Source organism: Dipodomys ordii, unplaced genomic scaffold (assembly GCF_000151885.1).
Source record: "Dipodomys ordii isolate 6190 unplaced genomic scaffold, Dord_2.0 Scaffold88, whole genome shotgun sequence".
Classification (NCBI taxonomy): domain Eukaryota; kingdom Metazoa; phylum Chordata; class Mammalia; order Rodentia; family Heteromyidae; genus Dipodomys; species Dipodomys ordii.
The window spans coordinates 5,815,890-5,822,005 of NW_012267304.1; positions in this window are offsets into that span (position 1 = coordinate 5,815,890).

Here is a 6,116-nt window from a genome sequence, read left to right on the forward strand (position 1 = left end):
GGGCGTTGTCCCTCAGCTCTTCAGCTCAAGGCTAACGCTCTACCACTTGAGCCACAACGCCACTTCCAGCGTTTTTCTTTTTGTTTATGTGGTGTTGAGGAATCGAACCCAGGGCCTCAGGCATGCAAGGCAAGCACTCTACCACTGAGCCACCTTTCCAGCCCTGCATGAAACTTTTGGACAATGGCTTTTCCACACAACGTATTCCTCTGGGGAAAAAACCATCCAAATTGTTCTAGGTATCAATAGCATGCTCCTTTTAATTGTTAAATGTTCATCCATAGTACAGCTGTGTTTAGCCAGTCATCCATTGAAGGGTTTATCCCTTACTTTGGCTACTACAAATAAAGTTACAACGAATATTTTTCTAGAGATTTTTGCATAAACACATTTTTATTTCTCTTGGATGAAAGTCCAACTGTTCAGTTCTTGGGTTGTGTGCTTCATTTTAAACTTATTCTTTTTAGAACAATTATATTCATTTGTATTCCTGTCACCAATATTCAAGAGCTACAGATTTTCTATGTCTTTGTCACCATTTGTCATCATTATATTTTAACTTTAATAATTCTGGTAGATGTACACTTATAAATCACTGTGGTTTGAGTTTACATTTCCTTAATACCTAACTTCTGATTGTTTGTTTCTTGCATTTTCATCCTCCTCCTTTTCCTCCCTCTTTCTCATCCACTTTTTGAGATAGAGACTTGCTTTGGTAGACAAGTCTGTCCCTAAATTCATAATTCTCTTCATTAAGCCTCCCAAGTGCTGGAATAAGAAGCATGATCACCACACCACGTCCTAACAATATCTCCCTTCTTCTCATGAACATATTTATCCTCTGTATACCTTTGCAATCCATTTTCTCATTCTGTGGTTTACCTTCTCATCCTCTTATCATGAGCTTCTACAGAAGATAAGGATTTCATTTGATAATACCCAATTTTCAAAATGTCTTTTTGTCTGTGTGATACTAGGAATAGAACTCATGGATTTGCACTTACTTGGAAGCACTCTACAACTTGAGCCATTCCCAAAGTTCGTTTTTGGTTTTGTAGGGGTACTGACTGTTTTGCTTGTAGTTTATTTGCTCAAGGTGTCCTCATACTGTCATCCTCCTATTCTGGTTTCTGAGTAGCTGGGACCATAAGCATGCACCACCACACCCAGCACTCAAAATTTCTTTTTATGGATAATATTTTCATATTAAGTCTAATATCTCTTTGACTAGGTCCAGATACAAAACATTTTCTCCTGTGTTTTTGTTCTGAAAGCATTGCAGTCTTAATTTTTACATTTAAATCTATGATGTATTTTTAGTTAATTCTTACATAAAAGGTGTTTGATGTTCATATCTTTTCTATGGATGTCTAATTTGTTCTAGTGTCATTTGGTTTCGTGCATTTGTGTGGTTGAGTTCTGGTTTCTATATCCTGTTGATTTGTCTATTCTTCCACCAGAACCACACAGTCATGATTATTGTAGATATCTACAAAGTCTTAATATCAAGTTCAGTGGTTTCTCCCATTTTTTCAAAACTATTTTCCTTAACCTGGATCCCATATATTAGCATATAAACTTTAAGAAAACCTGTCTGTGTCTACAAAAAGCTGCTGGGGTTTATATAGGATTTGTATCAAATTTACATGTCAATTTGGGGAGAATTGATAACTTTAATGTGTTTGGTATTCTAAATAATAAATGATATATCTCTCCATTATTTATGTCTTTATTATTTTCTTCATCATTGTTTTGTAATTTTAAGCATAAAAATCCTCTCCAGTGCTGGGAATGTGGCTTAGTGGTAGAGTGCTTGCCTTGTATGCATGAAGTCCTAGGTTCAATTCTTCAGTAAAAACAAATCTTCTCCATAGTTTTCTAGAATCATAATTGCATAGTTCATTTTCATTGGAGCAATTTTAAATGCTTTTGCATTTCTATTTAACTTTCTAGATATCATTGCTAAGGTACATTAGTACAATTGTTGTTGTGTGCTGATCTTTCCTACTATATATTGGAATTCCATGGATTTTACAGTGATTATTATTGAACAATGTTCTTATGGCACAAATTTAAGCTGTTTTGTATGTCAGTTTGGAGGCTTGAACCCAGGGCCTGGATGCTGTCCCTGAGCTTGTTTGCTCAAGGCTAGTGCTGTATCACTTCGAGCCACAGCTCCACTTTGGGTTCTTAGGTAGATAGTTGGAGATGAGAATCTCATTGACTTTCCTGCCCTTTCTTGCTTTGAACCATGATTCTCAGATCTGGGCTTTCTGAGCAGTTAGGATTACCGGTGTGCACCATCAGTGCCCAGGACATTTATAATGCATCTTTTCCCACTGGAACATGAAACCATCAGATTATTTTATTAACTTAAAAATGAATGGATTTGTAATAAATTTATGCATATATTGTGATGAGTTTTCTTTTAGCCAAAAAATCAGATCAGGATGAATATGATTGAAGTACTTCATATACATGTATGAAAATAGGATAGGGAAACTAATTAAAAACTGTCCAGAAATAGAGAAGAAAGATCAGAAAAGGGGAATTGGGTGAATTTGATCAAAATATGTTATACACATATATTGAAATATCACAATGAAAGCCCTTTGTACAATTAAATATATACTAACATTAAAGAAGGAAAAAATCAAAGTTACCTGAAGTGTGTGATAATCAGATATTATATTCAATATGTAGAAGTTGACAATAATTCATTTAAAGACTTTTAACAATAATCATTAAGTATTAACACTTTTAAGTATCGATGGGCTACATTGTTGCTGGTATGAATTCTTTATTACTGAATTTTTGTCTCTGTTCTATTTTCCTCTATCAATGGTTTCTAAAAAGTACTAGAAAACAGATTATCTGTGATTACTGTAGATCCTTTCTTATTTCCAGCTTTCTTCCCTCTTGCAATTTGAGCTTGACCATCTGATTTGCTTCGGCTAATGAAACTGATGTCGAACTTTAAGATGCACAATTTGCCTAGTTTCCTTCTTCCTTCCACAGGAATAATTGGTACAGGTTTCTGAGTGACTAAAATAAAACTCCCAGCAGTCTTATTATAGATATGTACAGTAAGTGGTAATGGAATCTTTGTGTACTTAACTTTGGAGATTTGGAGGTTGCTTATTTTTGCAGCCTAGCCTAGCCAATCCTTACTGTCATTGCTACCTAAAATAATTCTGTTTCCTGGAAATTTATGAAAAGCAGAAAAATAAATACAATGTGTATCTTATGGAATCTTGAAACCAGTGTTAATACAGACAGGTAGTTTTTGAATCCAGGGTCTAGTACAAGCTAAGCATATTTTCTTGTACTGAGCTTCGGTCAGCCCTAGAATCAGATACTTTTTGGTTCAATGTATTATATTTAGTGAAGCTACCAGTTTCCATTTATGGCTTTCACTTATTTGTAGCAAAGGAAAGCAACTTAAGATACGTTTTGATTGGGTTTTGTGTTGTATGTGAAGAATATTTTTATTTAAGTGGTTTTAAATGATTATTTCCAGCTGGCCCGGTGGCTCACACCTGTAATCCTAGCTACTCAGGAGGCTGAGATCTGAGAATCATGGTTCAAAGCCGGCCCTGGCAGGAAAGTCCATGACACTTTTTTTTTGGGGGGGGTCCGGTCATGGGGCCTGAACTCTGGGCCTGGGCGCTGTCCCTCAGCTCTTCAACTCAAGGCTAGCGCTCTACCACTTGAACCACAGTGCCACTTCCGGCTTTTTTCTTTTTGCTTATGTGGTGCTGAGGAATCGAACCCAGGGCCTCAGACATGCAAGGCAAGTGTGCTACCACTGAGCCACCTTCCCAGCCCTTCTGTGACACTCTTATCCCCAATAAACCACTAGAAAACCGGAAGTGGTGCTGTGGCTCAAGCGGTAGAGCTCTCACCTTGAGCTGAAGAGCACAGGGACAGCATCCAAGCCCAGAGTTCAAGCCCCACGACAGACCAAAAAAATGATTATTTCCCCAAAGAATCATATCTCCAAGTTTATAATAAAGGCTGTTGCAAAAGTAAGGTTTTGTTTACAGGAAATTTAGGGAACTAATTTATTTCTTAAATCAAGGTAAACGCATTGTAGTGTATAGGGTTACAAGAAATATCTAAACAATAAAAGGAGATGACTTACTTCATCCAAAGTTATAGTTACATGAATGCATCACATGGGCAAAGCATAAAATATGTCACTTTTTATTAGAAATTTTAACTGCCTTTGAAAAGTTAAAAAAGCAAACCTGTGAAAGAAGGATATCATAAAAGCATGTGTGATAGGATATATCCAAGTGTTTGCTGTACATAGGAAAATACAATATAGTTGAATAGAAAATACCTCTGTAGAAGCACACTTGCTATAGAATGCTTAATTTCTTCAGTAATTTACAGCTTCTTAACTAGCCTACTGTGGGACTTCAAGGTGTATACAGTTCCCTAGAATCACTGTGAACATCTCTGAGTATTTCAAATTTATTCCCAGAGCTGGCTAGCAGATAATTCATAACTATTTTTCAATAGATCCAAGAAAGTAAATATTTTGTTGCTGCAATCACAGTTTCTAGTGCTCCTCATGGAAGAAATATGAAGCACTCCAAAGAAGAAAGATACCAGGACCAAACACACTGGGCTTAGAATCCCAAAAAGTCATGCAACTTTTTTGAGTGTAAAAGAAAATGATGATAATGTTGCTACTGAGATTTAACGGCCAAATGTAGATGGCAATAGTAGGTGTGAACTACTTTTTGTCACTACCAATCTTCCCTCCCTACTACTAGCCACATAATCTAAAGATGAAAGCTATTTATTCAAGAATCAGTGAACTCCTCTATTAACGACTCAAGCTCCAGTGTGCCTGTCTTTAGAAGAAAATGAGAACAAAAAGCAGGAAGACAAGCCAATGATAAGCACAATTTCTCACCCTGTGGTTCAAAGCAGGGAGTGAGCTGGAGATTAGAGTGCCAGCATGCCTCCCAGTGGAATAGTGAAGAGACTGAGGCCAAGATGAAAAGTATCTTACAATTGTACATAGGTACACAGGGTGCCAGGCAAATATGAGAAAGTGTGAGATATAGATTCAAGTAGGATCTTCTCCTCTAGCTTCATGGCACGTGCATTAGAAAAGAAGACATAAGTCAGCATAGAATTAAAAGAATGCACCTAGATACACTCAGATCTCAATTGCATGTTCTTTCTGTTTTCACGGAAGAAAAACTTGTTTATGATTGGGAAAGATGCCAGAAACTCAACGTGGGAGCTATAACATGGGGGACAGAAGCAGGAACCAAAGATTGCAGAAAGCAAAGATGGTAAAATACTGACTCAAGGGCTAAGGAGATTCTGCCCACGTGTTTACCTGGAATATACATGGTTACAAATCAGATAACAATCACATTTAATGTTGATTATTGAGAGATTATACCTTGACTTGGATTCTTCTAAAAAAATTAGAATTACTGACAACACTGAGCTGATAGCTTTGCGTGGGAAAACAGCTGTCAATTAACTTCTGAAAGCATATTACTTACTAATGGCTACAGTCCTTACCACTCCCTGTTATGCTCCATTTGTCACTTACAGGCCTCTTTTACCCATTCTCATTACCTTGATAGTCCCTAGAGGCATTTTGAGTCTGAAATCTGGAATATAGTGATAAGTTTAAAACTGGCACTCTAGGGAAAGATAAAAACCTCCATTTATAACCATTTCCAATTTCTGTTGTGTGGATATCCCCAATGCAGTCAATTTTCAATTAACAAAGTGTTGTTGTCACTCAATGTGGACTTGGTAAAAGTTATGAGTTCTTGCCTTACAAGCTGGTGAGAACTTGAAAAAACATCACTGCCTTAAATAAGGTCAAGAAAACTTGAGAAAGCTGATGGAATGGTCTGGAACATGAGCCAGATGTTATTCACAGACTAGGAGTCAGAAATCAACCAGAAAGACTTCGATTCAACACCTGACATAGAACCCATCATTAGATTCACACTACTTTCTTGTTCTCTAACCTCTTTTTTAGAATTCCACACGCCAATTATGCAGCCTTTGGGCACAGGAAATCTGGGAGGGAGGTGTGGGTTGAGGAGAGGTTGGCTCAACATGATGAGGTC